This window comes from Macrobrachium rosenbergii, chromosome 23 (assembly GCF_040412425.1).
Source record: "Macrobrachium rosenbergii isolate ZJJX-2024 chromosome 23, ASM4041242v1, whole genome shotgun sequence".
NCBI lineage: Eukaryota > Metazoa > Arthropoda > Malacostraca > Decapoda > Palaemonidae > Macrobrachium > Macrobrachium rosenbergii.
This window is the reverse complement of record NC_089763.1, coordinates 9624467-9648971: the sequence shown is the minus strand read 5'-3', so window position 1 is coordinate 9648971 and position 24505 is coordinate 9624467. Positions and strand designations below refer to the sequence as shown.

The 24505-nt window shown below is 41.0% G+C and overlaps 1 long non-coding RNA gene across 1 annotated transcript in view; it reads right to left on the bottom strand.

Annotated features, from left to right (window-relative positions):
• The window catches only part of LOC136851250 (uncharacterized), a 97979-nt gene extending 93779 nt beyond the window's left edge, over positions 1-4200 (bottom strand). Inside the window, exons 1-2 of the long non-coding RNA XR_010856828.1 lie at positions 4039-4200; positions 2836-2929 (exon numbers count right to left, since the gene is read on the bottom strand). This is a non-coding gene — a long non-coding RNA (uncharacterized lncRNA). The remainder of the gene's footprint in view (positions 1-2835; positions 2930-4038) is intronic.
• Between the last annotated feature and the right edge of the window lie 20305 nt (positions 4201-24505).

Genomic DNA, 24505 nt, shown 5'->3' with positions numbered 1-24505 from the left:
GGTGAGGTGCCCGTCATGATAGGCCAAGTATAACATAAGCCGGAGCAGGCGTCAACAACCCAGCAAAGCAACCCGACGGAGAGTGAATAAGGTCAAGGAGAGAATGTTCGAAACCGCTCGAATCGGAGAGAGGTAAACGAAACATCAAAACAAACACAGCGCTGCCGGGGACTAGTTCTGGGACGGAGCGAATCTCTCCACCAGAGGGAGTCCCCAACTCGGAGAAAACGCCATCTAGCGTCACCCGCACATGTAGGGCAAGAGCTGGTAGGGATGAGGGGGGGGGGGGGTGGTGGGGTAGGGAAGAGGAGTAGGCTATGAGAGTGAAAACAGGAGACAAGGGAAAATGATTCACCCGCTCGACTGCAAGCACACGCCACGCCAAGAATATAATATGAGCTTGGTAGGACAAGCCTACTCCTCAGGGAAGGGATGCGACCAAGAACTCAATGCCCAACTCCTGACTAGGCAAAGCCTAGATGAATACCCGAGCTTAGGCCTAGCCTAGGCTAACGGAAGGAGTAAGGGAAGGGTGGAGGAAGGGAAAACAGGGAGAGAAATTCTGTGCCGAGAACCAACCAGGACCGAAAAGGGGGGAAAAAGGCGAATAGCCTAGAGGAGGCACACCCAATGAACTCTACTCCTTCGAAAAGAAGGGGGAGAACAAAGGGGCTCACTCTGCCACCCCCAAAACGGCCACAGAGGAAACAGCAACAAAACTCCCTCGACCCGATGAACCACTCCACACCCAACCTATGAGGGGGGCGAGAGGACAAGGAAGCAAAACGAGCCTAACATGATAGGCAAGGGAGAAAAACCCCCACACGACATAAAATAAAAACCATCACACAATAAACATAAGAATAATTCTAAGAATAATTTCTAAGAATAATGTGCTCATGCGAGGTGCGTAGCCTACCTCGGAGGAGCGGCTAGTCCTAAAGCTGCCGCTACCCCGAAGCGGTAACAAATTTTATATATAAAAAGCACCAACGCCAAAATATAATAATAATAATAGTAATTAATTAATACCAACTAGGAACTCAACCTGGGGGGAGACCTAAGCGGGGTATGACGGGGACCCTATAGGGACTCGTATGGGTTCATAGAAAATTTGAACAAAACTCCAATGGAACCACCGCAGGAAACACCGCCAGGAAGAGATCCGGGGGAACAGATAAGAATATAACGACAAAGAGACAACCCGACAGAAAAACTGAAGGGGTCGCCTCCCACTGATCGACATGGCTGGCTAGGGGACGCCGTGGCGTCATAACAACAATCTCATAATTGTGAAAAAAGGGACAAATGCAGCCAAACTTATCGAAAAAACCCCACAATAAGATGGTACTTAACTTGGAGATGGTAAAACTGCTTGAAGACATGTCGAAACAGTTGAAAAACACCAAAAAGGCACAAGCACAAAATTTCTGAGGGTATCAGTCACGTGCTAGAAAATGGAATGAAGTAGGTGGCGCTGGTGTCGCCGGTCTGGCGGGCGCCTGTGTGTGGGAGCTGTAACGGCTCACCGCTCTCTTCCGGGGGTTTTGACATAGGGATATCTATCGAGTGTAGCTCTGTGGTTGTGATCCTTTCACTCACCCTTGGTTATACCGACGTCTTCCTTAGGGAAGACGCTCGATCTGGGGGTAGTAACCCCAGCATTCCTGAAAGCTCTTTTTTCTCTGGTATATCTAGCAATTTATACCTAGAAATTCGTGTTAGTATGAAATTTCACCGGCTGACACGGGGCTGGACTCAGGAAAAAAGTTTTCGCAACATCATGATACTGCTTGAAATGCAACCATAAAATTTTAAACTGTCCTATTTGATTATGTTGATGCTTCAGAGCTGAAAAATATAAACACATGAATTCGAGAAGTATTATCGTGGTTAAAACGCATCTCCCATTGTTGACGGGTGGGTGTGGCCTGGGTGTGATGCAACCAAGATTTTGCTCTTAGGCCTAGGTGTTAAATTTTCTCTTCTTGCTAAAAATACATTACACTTAATATTCACATCTCTGTATTAACAATTTATGGCAGGAAAGCCCATGAAGTTATCTACATATTCTTGCACTTCAGGTTACCTTATGAATCAATTATGCACCAAAATCAAGCCGAAGGACGTTTAAGAAAATAACATTCTTAGTTATTTTAAAAAACTGTGGCATAGGACTTGATGTTGATACTAGTTGCATCTAAGATGCCTTAGTTTTTTTTCTTATGCCTATACATCATTGCTGCAGCATACAGGCAGTTTAAACATAGCCTAAAAAAAATTCAAATGAAACTGTAATTTATATTTTTATTTTGAAAATTTTGTTTGAACTGCTGAGCCTATTAAAACTACTGTCATAGGCTGTGGAAGCAGTTATGGTGACCACTTCAAGTAGCAAGTTAGAAGAAGAATAGAATTTAGGCCAAAGGCTGGGACCTATGAAGTCATTCAGCTCTGAAATGGAAATAGACCGTAAGAAGGTTTGAAAGGTGTAACAGGAGGAACACTTCACAACTGCATTATGAATCAATTGTTAGGAGAGGGAAGAAAGCAGGATGGAAGAGAGAGAATATAAACAGAAGTACAGTAAAATGAATGAAAAGGGTTGAAGCTAGGGCTGAAGGGATGCTGCAATGAACCTAAGTAATGCCTACAGTGCACCGTAAGAGGTGCACTGACAATCTTACCACATTTTAGTTGCGTCTGAGATTTTAGACAATGCAAAAACAATAATTTACACATGACTGCACACGCCATATTATGCAAAGTAGTTGTTAAGTAAAAGGATAATCCTATACAAAAGGCTCTGTTTTTATACCCACAAGAATAATTTACCTTTAACATCGCTTCCCAATCTTGAAATACACTTTGCGAAATGGGTTTACTGGTGATGTCTTGCTCCAAAGGGTGCATTCCACATCTAAATGACCTAGAAGAAAATGAAAAAGTCAAGTGAATATTAATGCATAAATCAAAAACTCAACACACATTACCACTCAAGCACACCATATGATACTCAGTTACTGCAACACAGAACATAAAACATTACTAAAGCATGTGATATTGGTAGCAAACATGAGGTAAAAAAAAAAAACTTATAGGTAAAAAAAAACTTATTATTACAAACAGTTTACAACATAAACTGTATTTTAATCACTGCCAACACTGAAATAATGATGATCCCCCTTAAAGCATAACTGCATGTGACTTGAAAAACCCACTTGCTATGGACATGAATCTAATACAAAACTATTCTAATGCAACTACAAATGGAAATTAAAAAGTCAACAATACTTTGATGTTTGAAAGGCAATAAGGAATTGTAGTCCACTGCTGTCCCTAATTTGACCTGGCAGCCATCAGCCCCAAATATTCAGGAATCTAGCCAGCAGGAGCTAACAGAACCAAGTGGGTTAAGGGCTTGTCACTGATGTAGGGAGACACTGAAAAATGAGAAGCTTTTTTTCTGCAGGTCTTCTGAACCTATCATTAAAACATGCCTGATGAACATATCTGGAGGCACGAAATAATAATGTAAAACTGTCACTTTGTCAGTGTTAAAATCAGATCTGCTTTTAATTGATCAAGGGTTGGCCTTCCTATTCTTTTCTGAAATCATCATCATCTTTGGTGCTTGGAGTCTGAATTAGTGACACTTTACACAAACTGCCCAACTGTCAACTTGACAAACAGAGTATGGGCATCCTGATGCACTTAGTGCCTTTCTTTGTAGGCTTGCAAAGGACACTGTCACCTAAGACACTTCCAACAATTTGCAAATTGTTCTTAAATCATGGATCAGCATATTTCCAACCCAAAATCATTACAGTACCTTGAAATATAACACTACAATGTTTGCACTGTTAGCCTGAAAGTCATCTAAGACAAAAAAAAAACACATAAAGACTGCTTCTTCATTGTTTAATCCCACTGGAAATTAAGCAAAAAAGGAGGAAACAACCAAAAACCAATTAATATAAAGAAGCAAAAACCAATGTTTGCACATACATAAGGAGCTGTTGCCATGGAAACAATTACCTTCTTCATGTAGATCAAAAGTTACCCCAACAAGAGGTGGTAAGGAATCTGTCCTGTCGATATTGATGATAAAATTCTTGAAGAATCCTGGGAAGGGGTCATATCCACCTGCATGACTGCAGTGAACTCCTATTAGCTGTAAGAAAGAATAATGATGATATAGTATATACAAAATGAACACAAAATGTACATAAGATAGACCTACTCTTCTCAGCTTAATCCTTAGTCAGGGTTGCTGCTTTTGATGAGACTCTCCTATGCATTTCTAACACTCAGTGGACAGCTCATTATTTGTTTTGGCAGATGTTATATGGATGGATGCCCTTACTGACTCCAACCCTCTCTATGTGGGCTTGTGAAAAAACATGAGTAGTTCTTACCTTACTAAATTCAAGGGCTTCTATCATTACTTTATATGTGAAAAAACATGCATTACAGGCAGTTCCCGGCTTATGGTGGGGGTTCCATTCCTGATGGCACGCTGTAACCAAAAAAACGTAAACCAGAATATCATAATAATAATGGGAACAAATGGCGCTTAAGGCACCTTATGGCGCTGTAAAACAGGGTTACAGCGCTGTAAACCCAGGTACAGTACCGTAAAATCAGGTTAACGGTGCTGTGAACCAAGCGCCATCGAGCCAGAATGCCATAAACCAAGATCGGTGTACAGTGAACCCCCCTGTATTCGCGGGGGATGCGTACCCCCCCTCGCGAATAGCTAAAATCCGCGAATACTTAAAACCCCCCCCAAAAACACTTAGAACTGCCCATTTTGATAGTTTAAACACAAGAAAAACCCTCTAAAAATGCTTAAACCTGAGTATTTTAATAGTTTTATCATAAAAAGTGCATTTAGTCATGAAAATTATATGAAAATACAGTAATTACTGAATATTTCTCAGTGAAAAATACCGCGAATGGGCGAATTTTCCGCGAATAATGGCTAGATATGTTGCACAGAGAAACCCACGAATGCATGAGTCCGTGAATCATAAGCGCGAATACGGGGGGTTTACTGTAACCCAGGGACTGCCTGTATTCATGTAATATTTATAATAATTTTCCATATGCCTTTGACTTTATAAGATTAAACAAGAAATTTAAATACCAATGTCAATAATGGCAATAAAGTTTAATCATTTTAAAATTCTTCAATCACAAAGGAATTTTCTCATAGGTGGTCTTTCAATGTTCCAATTATGATATCACTTATTTTGGCTTGATTGTCAAGCAGGGATTATCAACACAAACTATCCAAAGGGTAGCAATAGATTTAATTTCATAAGTGGTTTGCATTTTTCCTTAAATACAAACCAAAGTTCTTTACATGGGGTTTTGGCTTGAGTACAAGCTGGAAGCGGCTGTTCAAACTTACTGACAAGGTGGTTAACTATCGATAGGCAGGGGGGAAACCCCGCCCACCTGTTGGTCTGCACTCCACTTTGCCTTCCCAACCAGAAGGGGCATTAATGTAAATTATTTCAAGTTTGCATGTTAAGGAAAGTACAAATTGCTTTTAAAATCTGATATTTTTTCCTACATAAACTTTCGTGCTTTACAAAGGGGACTTATTCATTGGTGGAAGAATTCTGGGTACTCTCTGAACCAACTGGTAGGTTCGCCCTACCTGGTTACTGTCATCTTGGTCTGATAGGAGCAAAAGGAGGGATGACCAAGTACCTCTAACATACAGCACATATAGGATGTTCCAGCTGCTAGACTTCTGGGACATTTGGTAATGGATTTGCAAAGCAATTACATAATCAGACTATGAACCTTAAATTAAAATGTTGGGGAAAATAAAACAGCCAATATGAATCAACAGGTTTGTTTCATAGCTTACCTACATTTCACATCCATCCAGCTTGTTTGTGGCCTAGGACCCAGACTCTCTGTCTATGACAGAGGAAAGAAGAGAAAGGAGGGAGAACTAGCCACTTACACAACTCTCTCTTGCTGACTGAATATCTTAGAAGAGGTGCTAACCCCTTCAAAGGGGAACTGGGCTAGTAGCTATGCAACTTACTGAGCAGCTACCACAGGACCAAGGCAAAATGAACCCAAGGACTTGTGGGCAACATCCCACAGGTAATAAGGGGTAATGGGGTCTGACATGATCACATCCCCACACACGCCGCCTCATGAACTGACAGGTTCTTATGGAATGCCAATGATAGGCGATGCCTCTTACTTCCTGAGCTCAAACTCAAAGCACACTGTCCCTCCCTGCGAGACCAAAGCACACTGTCCCTCCCTGCGAGACAAGTCAAACACCCACTTAATTGTCTTGCTGAGCCAGAAACAGTGTTCACTGGCACCTCTTCCTTGCCCCTGCAAGTACAGTACTAACAAAGGGCCACCAACACTCAGGCCTGAGCTGCTGAATTTTCTTACAATAGTAATGCAGCACCCTAATGGGACGCAGTAACCTTCTCGTCAAGATCAGTATCAACAGTTTTCTACAGACAGGACTGAGAAAGATTCAAATCTTAAGTCAGAGACTGATTGGTTCCGAGTCTTTGCTATAAAATCAAAGACAAATCAGAGTAATATAAATCCCATCCTCCTGAGTGCTTAATATTCTACAAGTAACCTGTCAATTATCCAAATTCACCTTATCCAGAACTCGAAATTATCCAAACACAACCAGACCACAGGAATCAAAGATTATATATATATATATATATATATATATATATATATATATATATATATATATATATATATATATATATATATATATATATATATATATATATATCATGCCAGGACTACCCATAACCTGAGAATAAAAGGGAATGATATTATTCCCAACATCGAGATAACAGATCAAGCGACTGACCATCGCCGCCTACGCCTCCTGGAAGCCCTACACAAGCCAAGTCTAAATACCACACGGGAAGCTTTCCTCCTCCAGACATCGGCGTGAAGGGCGGCACCTACTGGCACCCTGGATGAGTGAGCCAATCAGGAACGTCCATCTGTGGGCAGCAACCCTCCCAATAGTACACTAATTAACATGCACTCCAGCGCACACACGTAAGAGGGCATACAACCATCACCATGCGAGAGAGATTTCACCTGAGGAGAATCGCCTCAGACAGCCACTGAAAAATCAACCTGATCTGAGACCCCCTATATATACCGCCACGAACGCCCTGTGTCTCCAGAGTCATCCCAACGTCCAGAAGATGACCATCGAGCTGGTCAAAACATGTCAAAAGAAAATGTACTGAAAAACAACAGACAGGGATCAGAAAAAGAAAGAAGAAATACCACCGAAAATACCATCAGGAAAATATACGGATTTACATCAAAGGTTTCAGTAACCTGCTGTACTTCTTTAAAATAAAGAATCTCTGCTGTAAGGAATACGCATTTCATCCATCGAACATTGGACAATTATTAACTAACACTGATGTGGAGGCAAACCGAATTATTAGAAGAATTGAGAAAACTCAGTATAAAATCAGTTCGCAAAATGCAGCCATTTTATTCAACAAAACTTGTCTTAAAGAGTGTCTTCTTCCTCAGTATTATTATTATTATTATTATTTGAAAATTAGTACTTATGGTAAATCATTTATTTATCATACAAAACAAATAAATATATACATGTATCATAAAAATTCTCTCACATCAGTAGAAAGAGAGAGAGAGAGAGAGAGAGAGAGAGAGAGAGAGAGAGAGAGAGAGAGAGAGAGAGAGAGAGAGAGAGAGAGAGAGAGAGAGAGAGAGAGAATTATCATTTTTAATATTTATTATTTCATTTACACATAAAAGCCTGAAAACTTATATTTTACATAAAAAAATTAAACATAAACACTTTTGCAGGGTTTCTTGAGGATTCACAAATGTTCATGTATCTGTGAAAAACTTGTGTATGACAATTAGTTAGGTTTCAATGAAACGTTCATGTGTCTGTGAATTCACGCAACTCAAATCGCGCAAATTTGGGGTATTACTGTATTATTATTACAGTATATTTCTATGTTTCTTGTTATTATTGGCATTTTTCCTTTTTTATTATTACTGTGAATAATATCATTTTTGAGTTTTGCAAGTTTCAATTTTCGTATTTGGCCTTCTGGACCTGACTTCTGTAACCACCTAAGGTCCATAATTTAAAATTAATCGTCTGCAATCTGTATTTTTAATTGTTATCATTTCTAATATTTTTTTTACTATTATTCTCCACATAATTACTGTCATTACGATTATTATGAATTCTGTTTTTTCTACTTCTTCAGCAACTGTGTGGATACTGATGATTACTATTTTTATCATGTTATTTTATGTATCTAGATTGTGTGCATTGTACTTGTATTCCATGTATATGGCCCTGAGCTGCAATAAATGATGTTATTATCATTATTATTATTATTATATATATATATATATATATATATATATATATATATATATATATATATATATATATATATATATATATATATATATATATATATACATATACATATCTATCTATAATATATATTATACATACATACATACATACATACATACACACACACACACACACACATATATATATATATATATATATATATATATATATATATATATATATATATATATATATATATATATATATATATATATATATATATATATATATATATATATATATATATATATATATATATATATATATATATATATATATATATATATATATATATATATATATATATATATATATATATTATACATACATACATACATACATATATATATATATATATATATATATATATATATATATATATATATATATATATATATATATATATATATATATATATATATATGTTCTGCATGCCAAAAGTCTTTTCACCCCTAGGGGTTGCAAAAAAACTTTTGTTTTAAGGAATCCTCCATATCAGTCACGGAAAATTCCCAAGACAAAACATGACTAATTCGCACCTTTCGTTGTTCTCACTGTGTCCTTGACTGACGAAATAAATTCACATAATAATGGATTAGTAGCTCATTAGCTGTGGTGTTTTGCTGCTTGCGCTCCTGTCAGGACTTGTTTTTCTCCCGGTGTTGCCCTCGTGTTGCCATCCCCTGTGCATTTATGCGTCATGGTGGGTAGTTATACTTCTAGGGATGATCATGTAAAAGTCATTCAATGCTTTGAATTAGGTTTAAATACTGCTGAAATTGTTCGGCAGATGGATGTGAAGCGTAGAACAGTCCAGAACACTGTCGCGAGGTACAAGGCGTTGGGGGGAAAGAGGTACCCCTCCCTGCCAAGAAGTCTGGGAGGCCCCAATTGTTATCTGAACGATCTGTTTCGCTTCTGAAAAGGGAAGCAGAGCTTCATCCCACATACAGCGCTCATCAATTCAGGGAAGAAAATCCTGAAATTTTAGGAAAGTGTAAAGTAAGTACTTTACAGATGCACTTGTCGGACAAGTTGCGATTCAAGAATGTTGTGGCTCCTAAGAAGAGCAAGCTAACTGATGCCCATAATAGGAAACGAAAGTTGTTTTTTAATAAGGTTGGTAAATGGGACGTAAATGACTGGAAACGAGTGTTGTTCACTGACGAATCCACATTTCATTGTTCAAGAGGCATCTCGACAAAAGTTTGGCGAAGTCCCTGCCTCAACAAGTATACTGACAAACTTATTCGTCCTTGCAAAAAGTTCCCCAAAAGTTTGATGGTATTTAACTGCGTATATTTAGAAGTAACTATTCCCTATTTGCCTAGAGCAATACAATTTTATAATATTTGCTGCAACCGCCAGCATAATCATTCATTCACGCATTTAATTGCGAATTTTTTGAAGCTACTGCTTCCCACTTCCCCAGAGCAATTTTATAATATTCGCTGTCACTGCCAGCATAATCATTCATTCACATATTTGGATGAGAATTTTTCGAAGCTGTCGCTTCCCATTTGCCCAGAACAATTTTACAATATTTGCTGTGACGCCAGCATAAGCATTCATTCAGGCACTGTGACTATTTATGTGAGCAAGTAAAAATTCAAAAGCATATTAAGTGGTATCTAATTCTATGTAAGCCTGTTATTTTAATTCCGCCAGCTCTGACAATTCCCTGCAAATCATTATTTAAGACTTGTGTCAAACCTTGTGCTAAAAAACCCAAGTCCATTTCGAGACTTTATATTTGTGTATTTCACACAAATCCAGGTCCTTATGGGATTGCTTATTCCAGTTCATTAGAACAACCTTGAGTCTTTTTAGACATAAAAATCCAAGTCCTTTTCGAGACTTTATATTCGTGTATTTCACACAAATCCAGGTCCTTATGGGATTGCTTATTCCAGTTCATTAGAACAACCTTGGGTCTTCTTAGACATAAAAATCCAAGTCCTTTTCGAGACTATATTCGTGTATTTCACACAAATCCAAGTCCTTACGGGACTGCTTATTCCAGTTCATCAGAACAACCTTGAGACTTCGTAGACATAAAAATCCAAGTCCATTTCGAGAATTTATACAATATTCATGTATTTCACACAAATCCAAGTCCTTATGGGACTCCTTATTCCAGTTCATTAGAACAACCTTGAATCTTACGAGACCCCAAATTGCTCATTTAGCACAAACCCTAAGTTCTCAGCAACCCAATTAACCTCGTTCAACACGCACAAACCCTCACTCCCCAGAACACCTTAATTTCACACTATAGCCGCCCCAGTCCGTGCGAGACATAAAATCCAAGTTGTGTCTTTCGAGGCATATTACAATTTGTTCACCACGAAAAAACTAAGACTTATTCAGACATTAAAATTCATTCCTCATGAACAGGCTAAGTCTTATTCAGACATATTAAAACTCGTTCATCACGAACAAACTAAGTCTTATTCAGACATATTAAAATTTGTTCAACACGAAACTAAGTCTTATTCAGACATATTAAAATCCATTCAACAGAAACAAACTAAGTCTTATTCAGACACATTAAAATTTGTTCATCATGAACAAACTAATTCTTTGAGACATATTGAAACCAGTTCATCACAAACAAATGAGTCTTTTCAGACACCCTGAAATTTGAGTTTTTTCAGACAAGTTGATTATCTAAAGGGTCATGCCCATGTAAGCGTTATCTCAAGATGTCTATGACATCCAGACCCAGCAAAATGTAGACTTCAAGTTCTACATGTCTGCTGAAAGGACATGGGACTGTCAGGACAAGCCCTAAGGGAGTGGGTCCAAGAGAGAGAGTAGACAATGCCAATGTAGAGAGGCAGAAAAAATAGCCTGGGAACAACAAGAAGAGGCACCACGGCAGGAGAAAGAGAAAAAACAGCAGGAGAGGGAGAAAGAAAGAGTTCATCGGCTTGCAGTGGCGGCTCAAGGTGTGCGCAACACCCCAATGCCCTCTTCACATTCAACCCTCAGCAGTGTAGGCTCCCTCATAGGGAAATGGGAAGAAGCCGAGCCTGAAGCCTGGCTCGACCATATTGAAAAAGTCCTGATGGCCTATCAGCCCTCTACTGAAGAAGTGTCTCTGATCCTGGGGCGGCACCTTGAAGGGAAAGGTGCCATTGCCTTCAATGCTCTCCCTCCTGAGGATCAAGGAAATCTTGCCCTTGTCTGCCATTGAGATAACTCCCGACCGTTGGATGAAAAGGTGGAGAAATATGCCCTAAGAATCAGGCCAAACCTGGTCTGAGTGGATCTTCAAAAAGACCCATGCCCTTAAACGATGGCTAGAATCTCTCAAAGCCACTAGTGTGGAGGACATCCTTGAACTCTTCCAGCTTGAGGACTTCTTAGTTTATGCCCTGCCAGCTCTCGCCACTCACCTATGCAATAAGGCACCAAAGACAGTGGTCGGGTGCTGTCGTTGGGCGGACACCTGGGACACCAATCATCATCATCTTAGTTCCCATGGAATAAAATTATATCCCTCTTTGCCAGCCTCATCCAACTCGCAGCACCCTCTCAAACATGAGCAAGCCCCAAGGAAACCAGTGTGTGGATATTGCAAGAGAACAGGACACCACACTGAACAGTGCTGCTTCAAGTCTGAGGCTCATCCTGAAAATCCTTCTAAGTCCTCAAATGGGACAATGCCCCAACGAGCCATGTCTGGCTCTTGGACGAAAAGTAAGGGGCTTGCTCCCTCCAATCGGACAGTACCAAGCAAAGATTATAGCAGGAGTTATTGCCCTGCTTGCAAAGTTTATGGGCACTCTGCCCAATGGGCAAAATGCCCTAATAAATCAAGTACACCTGCCATTGCTTTGGCAGTTACAAATTCTAAGTCTTTGGGGCCTCCAGCCAAAGTCCCATATATGTGGCACCTCCTCGAGGTAACTACTCCACATGCCAGGTCAAGGCATTTGATGACTCTGGTGCACAAATTTCCCTCATAAGGAAAGACAAGGTTCCCCATGGAGCTAACATTAACAGATGTAAACTCATCACGATTGAGGGTATCAATCAATTTAAAATGATACTTCCTACTGTTAAGTTCAGCCATGAGACCTCATAAATCCAGGAATGTGGCAGGCTACATTCCTGGAGTTATGACCTTCTCCTGGGATAAGACTTCCAGTCTCCATCAAAAATACAACAATCTGGGTTTCCGAGTCCCTCAAGTTATTCATTAGGCATGAATAATTCTCAAGAGCCTCCATTCATTCCACTGCCAGTGCCACCTGAGTACTCTGTGCAGTGGCCCCCCCCAATTCAAGCAGATTTCAAAGCCCAGTCCTATGCCAGGCCCTGCCCCGGTGTCAGTACCAAGGGACCCAATTGATCTCCCTCCTGGAGATCCCAAAATTGACTCTCAATCTCTGCCAGGGCCACTTGGGTGCACTGAGCAATCTCCAAATCCTATACCAGTGCCTGACCCTGCCTTAGTACCAGTGCCAGAGCACGCCCCAGATCTCCATTCGAGACATCCCAGTTCCAATTCCCTCTGTTCACCTGGCTTGGTTCCACTATCAGTTCTGGTAAGAGAGATGGATTCTTCTGATCACAGTAGAAGCTCACTCAAAGGTGCGGCCTCGCAACCCATGCCTGAGTTGGTCAATGCAACCTGGTAGCCTCCCATGCCCTCCAGAACATCTTCTTCCCTTTCCCAGTCCTCCGCAGACTCAAGTGTGAGTAAGGACTCTGCCACACCTCAACTGGCTGATGAACTCAAGCAACTGTAACAACTTGGGGCAGAGCCTGTAAAGAATGCCCCTGCTCTGGCCATCAAAGAAGGCGATCCAGGTGTCACAAAGTTGTCTTCCTCAGACTTGGTTTGACCGGTTCCCCTACCAAGGAAAACCATCAACCTAAAACAGGTCCACGGAAGAAAAGAGAGCAACTGAGCTCCTATGGAAATACTGCCAACCTGGCAAAGTGCCAGCCCTCTATCCTACGAGGACCTTGGCACCTCTATCCAGAAGAGGGTGTTAGGTTTCCTCACCTATTTAGTTTCCTTATAACTGTAATTCATTCTTTTCCTTTAACATTTTTCCTTTCATTATTTTGTTCTATTAATCATATTATTTTACGACTCATAAAGGCTTATATTTTACCCTGGTTCCCACTCTGCAAATGCAGAGTGCAGTTGGCAGACATCCCAATTTTGTAAGTCCTATGACTTCCCTTCGAGGTCTTTTGGGCTAAAGAATGAACCTAGCCATTTCCATAGGCTAAGGAATATAACTTCAACATATTTAATCATCATCTGTTACAACAATTATTAATTGCTTTGCATCTGTCATCTATTCTTTTGTTATTATTTTGTGATGAATCTCGAGTCAAAGACTCGCAAACTGTGTAAATTACACACAATGTTATACCACATACGTAGATGAGTGCCACAAGGCACCTATAAGGGTAGTGTCGTGCTGTTGGTATGCCTTATCAGTGACTCGCAGAGTGAGATGCTCCCTTTTATTGTTGTTCTTTTCCTATTAATTTGTAACCTCTGGCTTCCATAGCCAGTACTACACACCGATACATTGCATGTACTTAAAATTTGTGCCCCTGGCACAAGTGTTTATAGTGCCCCAAATGGCACTGAGCCGTTGCTCTCAAGTACCATGGCAAAACCTAACAAAACCCACGAGTAATTGCGTTGTATTGCCTCCTCAAGGTATATTAACCGCTTGAACTTGTGACTAAAAGTTTTACTAATAAGCGCATGGAGTATTCTAGGTATAACAATATTAACATCACGGTGTTAGATTCAATTTTATTACCAATTAAGTAATAATCTAGCTATTTTATATTCATTAAATGCTGCTTATTATCATTCCTCAGAAAGTAAAATTATTACTGTTGCCAGCAGCATAAATTAATTCTGCAAAGTAGAGTAAAAGTCATAAGTGATTTCTTTTGTTCATAACTGACTCTGATATTTAGCAGAAATATTATATCTTAGACTAATGTACCCCAAAGGCTGTGAAGAGAGAAATTATTGCCTGTTGCAATAATGTAACTTTAGCCATTTCAACCCGACTAAGGGTGTAAATGCCATCAAGGTGGGGGAGGTATTATTCCCTCATATGCCATCTTACATGCAATAACTCAATGAAAAAAGGACTATGCAATCAATAAATTCAATTTAGTATGATTCCTGTAAGCAAATTTGCCTCTAAAACCTCTCTCACCACAGCCTTTGGGGGGAAAACCACTTTAATCTCTTTCTTGTCCAAAGCGCTGTCAGAAATGCCTTAATTCCAGGTGCAGACCTGATCAGATCTTATAGTCGCCCAAGGCAGGTCAACTGGTGGGCTGAACACGTGTGTTCCGCCGTCTTGAAATCGCAGCCATTTTGCCTGCATTTCCACGTGGGCACAGTGATCTCAAAGCCAACTAGGAAGAGAGAGGCATAACTTCTGAAGCTATAAAGGCCTTGGAGAGAGAAGTAGCCCTAAGAATTCAGTCGGCGGCCACAGCGGACAGAGGTCTGTCCCTTGCTCCATTACACTGCCTATTTCCAACACGTGGCTGGCAGTATCAAAAGTAACTTTTGTTGAGAACTAATGCACTTGCCCTCCCTCTCGCTGGCCCTTATAAGAAAAGAACTTCAGCTCCTAAAGTGCCAGGATTTAAGGATTTTCATCAGCCATGCTCCCTATTCGCGATATGCCTACAGTGAGACCTGTATTGCTTGATATTGTGCTGTTTAATTTACAAAGCATTTACAACAAGTGTAATGTAATCATATGATGTTCGAGTCACTGAATCAAGTTCAGTCTAGGCATCTTATATGCAATTCCTCAATTCCTTCATTACAGTGCTAGTTTCGGTTGAGTAAATGTAAGTGTTTTGATTGTAGATTAGGAGTACTTAGCTGTTGATCTGTGTATCATCTTGCGTGCGTAGTGGCCCTCACTACTTCATTATCAACGCCCTTTGAAGCGGGCAACCCATTGTACTCCCTCCAGGAAATTCCCCATCAATTGCTCTCGCCTCATTACCCCAGAATTACACTACCATTCTTTTAATGTGTTTTCTTTTGTAAATATAATAAATTAAGTTAAATCCCAGAGTTTATCTAATCACTCCCCTCCTGAAGTAGGCCTTCAGCCATATTTTGTTGTTTGTAATTTTAGCTGTCCTCAAGGCAAGAGACCAGATTTTTGCAGTAATTAAGGTACACTGTGAATCATCCTAGTATACCCCATTCATCTAGCAAGATCCGAGCTTGAAAATTACAATATATATACATATACACACACACACACACACACACACACACACATATACATATATATATATATATATATATATATATATATATATATATATATATATATATATATATATATATATATATATATATATATATATATATATATATATATATATATATATATATATATATATATATATATATATATATATATATATATATATATATATATATATATATATATATATATATATATATATATATGTGTATATATATATATAAATATAAAATACATATTTATATATATGTATGTGTATGTATATACAGTGAACCCCCCATATTCGCGGGGATGCGTCCCACACCCCCCCGCAAATAGCTAAAATCAGCAAATGCTTAAAACCCCTCTAAAAACACTTAGAACTGCCCATTTTGATAGTTTAAACATAGAAAAACCCTGTAAAAATGCATATACCTGAGTATTTTAATAGTTTTATCACAAAAAGTGCATTTATTCATGAACATTATATGAAAACACAGTAATTAGTGAATATTTCTCAGTGAAAAATACTGCGAATGGGCGAATTTTCCGCGAATAATGGCTAGATATGTTCCACAGAGAAACCCGTGAATGTGTGAGTCCGCGAATCATGAGAACACGAATAAGGGGGGTTTACTGTACAGTAAACCCCCAGCATTCACAGTCTCATGATTTGCATTCTCACCTATTCGCGAATTTCTCTATGGAACATATATGCACATTATTCGCTCAAAATTCGCCCATTTATTCGCTCAAAATTCGCCCATTTGCTGTAATTTTCACTGAGAAATGTTCACTAATTACTGTTTTTTCATATACAGGTTGACCATCACTAATCAGGCATCATTGGGACCTAGAGGGTGCTGGATTAGCCATTTATTAGGCTACAATACACGAAACACAGTAGCTAAGCACCTCATCCCAGAATTAAAATATCCCATAAATCAGTACAAGTTGGTTAATAAAGAAAAGACAATTATCAAATACAGGTAGTGCTCGAGTTACGATAATTCGACTTACATTTCGAGTTTACGATGGAGTTAGTAATTAATACCGGTACAAAAATATTTAGGAAATATTTTTAGATTTCGCGCAGGCACAGGCAGCGAGAGAGACCAACCTACAATAGAACAACTTCTTTTCCTCCATCTCTTTATTCCATCTGCTAGTTAAAAAAGTAAAAGAGAATGATAAAAGTATTGTTAGTAACATTATACTCTTGCGTAAATGTGTACAGCCATAAACAACCGAACGGGAAACTGTTGTTTCGCTAATAATCGTATCGGATAACAACTGTTGTGCTTGCATTTCAACCATCGTGCGGTAATACACAATTACTGTAGTTGTTACAAATGACTTTAAGTACTACACAATAGGACTAAAATATTTTTTACACTACACCCTTGTTCGCTTTGGAGAAAAGATCGGCAGGGAAATATACTGCTACAGTAACTTTAAGCTGCAAGTTGTAGCTGAAGCTGAGAAAACAATATTCAAGCTGCTAATGACTATAAATTATCGTGCATCGGCAACATGGATGAAACTCGACCGTAAATAAAACTGGAGAGAATGTACTTTAATCAAAACTACTGGGCATGAAAGAATACAAATTACTACTGTTTTCACGCCGATAAAAGATAAATACGTAAAGCTCGTATTATGATGAAATCAAGAGAAAACAGCAAACGGAATCTTTATTTTTTTTTTACTAAAAAAAAAACATGCCTCAAAGCGGCCAGCCACGATTCCCGCAAACGTCATATGTTAACGAAAAAATAGCTAAATTAATTTCACAACGAGACCTATTTAAAGGATTTTGACAAAGGAAAAATCTATTTCTGGGGGGAGACCTGTGTCACCCGGTGAAATAACCATTCAGCACTTATTTCTAGGTAAATCCATTGCTAAATATACCAGAGAAAAAAGCTAAATGTAAAGCTGGAGTTATTACCCCCAGTGCGAGCTCCATAAAATGGAGTCATGTATATGAAAGGGTGAGATTGTCACAATCACAGGCCTCCGCCCTGTAGACATTCCCAATGTCAAAAGTCCCCCAGAGCGAGGTGCCGATACAACGCCCGCACCACTCGCGGACTATCAACAAACCAGCGCCATCTGCATGCCATGTTAGCACCCACCACCTAAGAATGGTATTTTAACTAGGGGGGGAAAGGAAGAACAGAGGTGGGTCACCGGGTGACAGGTCTCCCCCCAGAAATTGATTTTTCCTTTGTCAAAATCCTTTTTCTGGGTTATACGACCTGTGTCACCCGGTGAAATAATAACAGAGAATCAAAATACCATCGTGAAAAAGAAATAGAACTATAATTCCAAAAGATTTTTGATTATCCAAGATGAAAATTATATATAAATACATAAACTATAATAAGGTGGGGGAACTATGTCCCGCAAGACAAGAGAACATTAGAACATGAAAATTGTACTTAAATGCTAAAAACAGGGGACAAATACAAAATGCAACATGGTCAGGAGACAGGCTGAGAAGTATGCCTGACCCAGAGGTGATGGTAAAGGGAATAAATGAGGCAGGTAGGTGGGAGGAAAAGTGATTGAGGTTAAAGAGAAATTAGAGGGAGGAACAATGCTTCCTGCCGCCACTGTGGTGAATTTCAGAGCTTCTAAGGATTTCAAATAGTGGCGTTTGAAAACCAGGGGAGATTTCCACCCTGTATATTTCGTAAGATCCTCAAAATTCATATGATGAAAATAATTAGTGGAGGTGGCCACCGCTCTGTCATGGACCTTTGGAACTGATTCTGGGTTTGCTTGTTTAATAAAATATAAGATCTGTTGCCTGATGGCCTTCATAGAAATAGTTCCTCCACCTTCCCTCACAAACAGAGGCCCCGAAGTTATTTGAGAGGTTCTGTCTAAATAAGCCTTTAAAGTAAAGACCGGACATAGTGATAGGTCTAGCGGGAGGGGAACGACCTTCCAGGGAGACCATCTATCTCGAGGATCTTCATTCTTAGCTAGAAACTTAAGATGAGGGGCTAGCAACACTTCACCTGATGGAAGGAAATCAATATGATTGGGCTCTCTAGACAGGGCAGACAGTTCGGAAATTCTAGCACCTGAAGCTAAACTAATTAAGAATAAGGTCTTTCTTAGTAAACTTAAGAATGAACAATTCTGATTATCAGTTTCTGATGCTAATTTAAGGACGTCATTTAAGAACCAGGAAACTGTGTGTGGATGGGTTACTGGTCTCAAACGAGCACATGCTCTAGGGATTGAGGAAAAATAAGAATCCGTTAAATTAATATTAAATCCATGTAAAAAAAGGATTTTGACAAAGGAAAAATCTATTTCTGGGGAGAGACCTGTGTCACCCAGTGAAATAACTTTTCAGCACTTATTTCTAGGTAAAGCTATTGCTAAATATACCAGAGAAAAGCTAAAAGCTAAGCCGGAGTTATTACCTCGGTCTGAGCTCCATGATATGGAGTCGTGTAAGAGAAAGGGTGAGATTGTTACAATCACAGGCCTCTGCCCTGTAAACATTCCCAATGTCAAAAAGTCCCACCGAGTGAGGTGCCGTTACAAACCCCCGCACCACTCGCGGACTGTAAACAAACCGGCGTCACCCACATTCCACATTAGCACCCCACACTGGAATGGTATTTTACCAGGGGGGAAAGAAGGAATCATGGGGGGGTCACCGGGTGACACAGGTCTCTCCCCAGAAATAGATTTTTCCTTTGTCAAAATCCTTTTTCTGGGTTTTCCGACCTGTGTCACCCGGTGAAATAATAACAGAGAAATCAAAATACTATCCTGAAACAAAAGGGAGACTTGTAGAGGAAAGTAATAAAACTAAATTTCCACAAGAGTTTTAATTATCCCAGTAGCAAGATGTGGTATTAAGATATAATAATGATATAATAAATATACTTAGTTTTAATACAATATTAAAGGGTACATGAATACAAAATCATATTAGATTAAAGAGTACATAAAAGTGCAAATTTAGGTACTAATCATATACTTAAAACTAAGGTGGGAAAACTATGTCCCACAAGATAATACATGTAACATTTAAATTAAACAAATAGACAGGACAAAACTATGACATGGTCAGGAGAAAGGCTGTGAAGCATGCCTGACCTGGAGATGACCTAAGGGGAATAAATGAGGCAGGTAGGAGGGAGGAGAGTGACTGAGTACAAAGAAGAATTAAATTGGGGGGGGGGGAACTATGTTCCCTGCCGCCACTGTAGTGAATTTCAGAGCTTCTAGTGATTTCAGGTAGTGGCGTTTAAAAACTAAGGGAGACTTCCACCCCGTGTATTTTGAAAGATCCTCGAAATTCATAAAATGAAAATAGTTAGTGGAGGTGGCCACTGCTCTAATGTCATGTACTTTTGGGACTGAATCTGGGTTTGCATGTTTAATGAAATACAGGATCTGTTGCCTAATGGCTTTCAAAGAAATGGTTCCTCCCCCTTCCCTTAAAAATAGAGGCCCCGAAGTTATGTGTGAGGTCCTGTCTAAATAGGCTTTCAGGGTAAAGACTGGGCATAAAGACAGGTCCTGTGGGAGGGGGATGACCTTCCAGGGAGACCACCTATCTCGAGGATCTTCATTTTTAGCTAGGAACTTAGGGTGAGGAGCTAGCAACACTTCACCTGATGGAAGGAAATCAACATGATTGGGTTCTCTAGACAGGGCAGACAGTTCAGAAATTCTAGCACCTGAAGCTAAACTAATCAAAAATAAGGTCTTCCTCAGTAAGTTAGTGAAAGAGCAATTATGATTATCTATTTCTGAGGCTAACTTAAGAACATCATTTAAGAACCAGGAAACCGAATGTGGGCTGGTTAATTTTAAACCTGTGTAAAAATATCTTTTTCAAAGCTGATTTTGCTGTAGTAATGGTACTTGAGGCCAGACCTTTCTCAAATAATGACCTAAAAAATTAAATAGCTAAATTAGTGGTCATTACAGTAGCTTCAGATTCTTTTAAGAAGAGTGCTAATTTCTTAACTGCTGAGTCATATTGTCTAAGAGTGGATTCCCTTTTATCTGATTCTAGGAACAAAGTGTTAATAGGATCAATATTAGCATCCCTTTGAGCTGCAAACTTCATGAAATCCACAAAGCCAGGGCATTCTGAATTCTTGAGGAAGCTGACACAGTCTGAGTTTGTACTATTTGCGTCAGTTTCGGGTTGGGAATTTGCAAACACCGAAGCTTCAGCTCTAGAAGAAGTGGAAACCAGTTGCTCTTCGGCCAGTTGGGAGCTACTAGGGCTATCTGACCTTTGAATGTCCTGAGCTTGTGAAGGACTTTCAGTAACAGGTTTACTGTAGGGAAGAGGTAGATCCTTTTCCACTTGTTCCAATCTATGGACATTGCATCTGTGGAGTGAGCTAGAGGGTCCAGGTTGGGAGCAACATAACAAGGTAGTTTGTGGTTGCATTCTGTTGCAAAGAGATCTACTGAGACCCGGAACTTGATTGCAAATCCATTTGAATGAAGTTTTGTCCAGGGACCATTCCGACTCCAGCGGAGTTGTCCTGGATAGGAGTCTGCAATGACATTCCGGACCCCTGCAAGGTGGGTAGCAGACAGATGCCACTGGTGTTTGTTTGCTAGAGAGAATATTGCTATCATAACCTGGTTGATCCGACTCGACTTGGAACCTCCCTGTTTAAACAGTGTACTACTACTGCACTGTCCAGGACCAATCTTATATGAATCCGATTGTTGGACGCAGTTTCTTCAGGGTTAGAAAGACTGCCATGGCTTCCAGAACATTGATATGAAACTGGCGGAACATGGTAGACCAAGTCCCCTGTACCTTCTTGTGTTGGGAGTATCCTCCCCACCCGCTTAGGGAAGCGTCGGTGTGAATCACTAGAGATGGCGGAGGAAACTGAAGGGGCACTGACTTCGATAAGCTCTTGACGGTCGTCCAAGGCCGGAGTCTCTTCTTCAAAATCGGTGGAATCAGAGATATTTTGTCTCTGAACCTGACATTGGCTCGACTCCGCCATACCCTGTTTATGTCTTTCAGTTTGGATTTCAAAAGAAGATCCGTTACTGAAGCAAACTGAAGAGAACCTAAGACTCTTTCTTGGGTACGACGGGAAGCTTTCTTGTTCTTGAGAAACTGTCTGGTCGCTTTTGCTATTTCTCTCCGTTTGGCCGGCGGAAGAGATAGTCTGTGTGCACACAGGTCCCATTGGATTCCTAACCATTGAAAGCGACTCTCCGGCACTAGGCGGGATTTCTCCTTGTTTATCTGAAAGCCCAGTGATTCCAGAAAGCCGATTACTATGGCTGTTGCTTTCCGGCATTCGTTGACACTGGATGCCCAAACAATCCAATCGTCTAGGTATGCGGCTAGCATGATCCCCTGAGACCGGAGTTGCTGAACTACCGTATCTGCCAGTTTGGTGAAGATTCTGGGAGCTATATTGAGACCGAATGGCATGACCCTGAATGAGTATGCCTGATTTCCTAGTCTGAACCCCAGATAAGGAGAGAACCTTCTCGCAATCGGGATGTGATAATAGGCGTCTGAAAGATCTATAGAGGTGGTTACGGCTCCACGGGCAGTAGGGTCCGAACTCTGCGAGATTGTAAGCATTCGAAACTTGTCGCATTGAATGTAGGAATTTAGATGAGACAAGTCTAGAATTACTCTTCGCTGACTGGAACCTTTCTTTGGAGCACTGAACAGTCTGCCCTGAAATTTCAGATGTCTTGCTTTCTTTATTGCCCTCTTTAATAATAGATCTTTCACAAAGTCCTTCAGAGCCTTGGAGGGTGATTGATGGAACCTGACTGGGGGGGGAGGACTTCTGTCCCAACTCCAGCCCAGTCCCTTGGAGACTATGCTCTGGGCCCAGGGACTGAAACTCCACTGGTCCCGAAAATGGTATAACCTCCCGCCTACCTGAGATAGCTCACTGTGCGGGAGAGGGCCTGCCTCCTCTGGATCCTCTGCCTCCCCTTCCTCTGGTGGAGGAGCGGGATGTTCCTCTACCTCGAAAGTACCCCCTAGCTCTCGTTCCCTTTGCATTTTGGATAGACCGAAATGCCCCCTGGCTTTCATAGGAAGCGTTGTAAGCTGGGGAGGAGACGTATGAAGGGGCAGCGAGAGGTTGATGGGCTGGTTGGACCAGCACATACTGAGGTTGAGGTTGAGGTTGGGAGGTTGAAGGATGACCAGGGACGGGGACCTGGACAGCCTGCAATACAGTCTGAGTCGGGAGCCGTTTGAACTTTTTGAACTTTTTCCCTGGCTTGGGATGAGTTCCAGCGGGCTCAGACTGCTTCCTCTTAGAAGATAAACCCCACCGGGAGCGGAGACTCTGGTTGGCCCTAGTTGCCTCGGCTAAGACTGCATCAACCTTTTCCTGGGGGAAGAGGTTAGCTCCCCAGATGGAGCTTTTTATGAGCCTGTTAGGCTCATGACAGATGGAAGCTGCCGAAAAGATGTGTTTCCGGCAGTTCAACCGGGCCTTGACGAAGTCATACAGGTCCTGTTGAAAACTCCCCAAGAGAGATTTCGTCAGTACCTGGAAAAGCGCATCTTCACTATATACAACTGACGTTGCCTCTGCCAAAGTCAGAGAGTTTAAGGACCTACTGAGTCTGTCCTTAGACTCAGCTTCAGCCTTCAGGAGCGACTCCGGGATTCTAGGGAGTTGCTCGCTGAAGAGGTTAGAGGCGCAGTCAGGGTCCAGCCGAGTAACCGTGAAGGTATCCGGAGCTCCTGCCCAATACTGAGAATCTCCGGGTAAGACAAGAGAGGTGGGATCTGTCTCCCGGAGATGAGGAACTGGTTTACCCTCTACACAAGCTTGGTTGGTGAGGGAGGCCACTTTAGAGGTGCACGGGGTGGGGAGAACTTCTCCCAGAGGGAACATTGTGAAGGCAACTTTTGCCGGAGTGAGTTTAGTGTTCTCCGCCTGCCACTCTGACAAAGTCCGTAGTAGTAGGGCCGACTGGGCCTGGTCCCTCGGGAAGATGACAGTTTCCTTGGGGACCTTATCGGACCGAACCCATGCCTCCTCAGTGAGCCTGGCATAACCTGCGTAAGGTGATTTCAGGTTGGGAGGGAAGAATTCCAATTCCTCCAGCCTGCGAGTGCCTAGGCCCTCGATAGTGAGGGTACCCTCATGCTGGGGGGCAAAGAGGGTCAGGCGCCAGGGGTTTCCTTTATCAAAAGGAGGTAGGCTGGAAGTGTCCGGGACGGAGAAGGGTTTGTTGGCCGCTCCGCCACTCATGAACCCGGAGATTAGAGTCCTTTGCGACTTAACCTCCTCTGACAACGAGAGCACTGAAGCGTTTGATGAAGACAGCTGACTTGAGAGTTGCGACAGCTTGTCGTCAACCCTTTTGTCAAACTGCTTCATAAGAAGCTCTGCAAACGCTTCCGCATCAAAGGAAGGAGGGGTGGGAGCCTCCTTACTCTGCTTGGCTCGTGCTCCCTTCCCAGAAGTAGAGGCCTTGCTCGTAGACAGCACGGGGCTAGGGGGCCGTGACGTCTTCGAGGGAACCTCGGAGTGGACTTTCTGGGATTTCAAGGTCTTTTTCTTTACAGTTTTGACCTTAGGGACGGTAGACCTTGCACCGTCCATAAGGCAAGAGGATTTCACAAATCCTCGGAAGGAAGAAGCAGTAGAAGAAGGAGAACTAAAAAGAAGGTCACCTGCCTCACTTACCCCCTTACCTGTCTGCAAGTCCAGGTCCACGTTCATTGGCTCAAGGTCGAGGTCAAGGGCCGCAACATCCTCGGCGACAA